The sequence below is a fragment of the Mus pahari genome, chromosome 13 (genome assembly GCF_900095145.1).
Source record: "Mus pahari chromosome 13, PAHARI_EIJ_v1.1, whole genome shotgun sequence".
NCBI lineage: Eukaryota > Metazoa > Chordata > Mammalia > Rodentia > Muridae > Mus > Mus pahari.
The window spans coordinates 80,251,895-80,253,257 of NC_034602.1; positions in this window are offsets into that span (position 1 = coordinate 80,251,895).

A 1,363-nucleotide genomic window follows, 5' to 3' on the forward strand; every position below is an offset into this window, starting at 1 on the left:
AGAGGCAGAGGCAGAGGCAGAGGCAGAGGCAGAGGCAGAGGCAGAGGCAGAGGCAGAGGAGGAGAGGAGGCAGAGGCAGGCAGATCCCCAGACCTCACTGGCCAGCCAGTTTAGCCAATAAGTGAGTTCTGGGTTTACTGAGAGGCCATGCCTTGCAGGGGAAGAAAAAGGGGAGGCAAGAATAACTAAGTAAGACATGTAATATGGACCACTGACCTACACACACACACACACACACACACACACACACACACACACGCATGTACACCTCCAACACAGGCACACACAAAGACATATACACATATATACACCATAGGCCCCACACAAAAATAAATGACTAATTTTCTTTATTTAAAAAAAAATCACAAAGTTTAAAAAATAAGCAATTAACTCCTTAGCTACATTTTTGAAGTGTATTGATTGGTGTTTAGATTCTTAACATGTTAAACTTTTAGCAAGACTTTTAATGAATAATACTAATGAAAATGGGCCAAGATCTAAAAATGAGAATTCACAAAATAAATTTTAAAAAGCACACAGAAGGGGCTGGCGAGATGGCTCAGTGGTTAAGAGCACCGACTGCTCTTCCAAAGGTCCTGAGTTCAAATCCCAGTCAACCATATGGTGGNTCACAACCATCCGTAACGAAATCTGATGCCCTCTTCTGGAGTGTCTGAAGACAACTACAGTGTACTTATACATAATAAATAAATAAATCTTTAAAAAAAAAAAGCACACAGAAATTTAACTCCTGTACTGATCAAAGAAATAAAAATGAATTCAGTCAAGCCTTGACAGAGCTTGGTGAGACTGCGGTAAGAAGGATGTTCCCCAGTCTCCCCAGAGACTCATGCACACATGAAAAGCCTTAAAGATGTGTACACAGCTCCTCATGGCACCTCCTAGGAGAGGCACCTACGTCAGTCTTAGATCGATTAGGAGAGGAAACTGAGATGTCGAGGCACATTCATAATACAGTTATTTGCTGCAAAAAGACAAGCATACAGAAGTGTTTCAAAAGAAAAGCATTACAGTGGAATGACACTGAGCTGTTACAATGTATTTATAATGAAAATTATGCCAAACTTTGTGTCACCGATCTATAATCCCAGCTAGCTTATAGGAAAAGGCAGAAGGCAGTACAAGTTCAAGGTCTGCCTAAACTACAGAGTGAGTTCAAGGTCAGACTGGGCAATCTAAGTGCTCTTGCCTTAAAAAGAGAAAAGTGGGGTGGGAGCAGAGCATGAAACCCTAAGTCCAAGTCCTAGACTGTAATTACTTACTGTCATGATAGCAGGTTCATAATATATAGGTAGTGTTAAAGTAATTAGAAAAATATGAAGAATATGGCCTTTCGTATGAA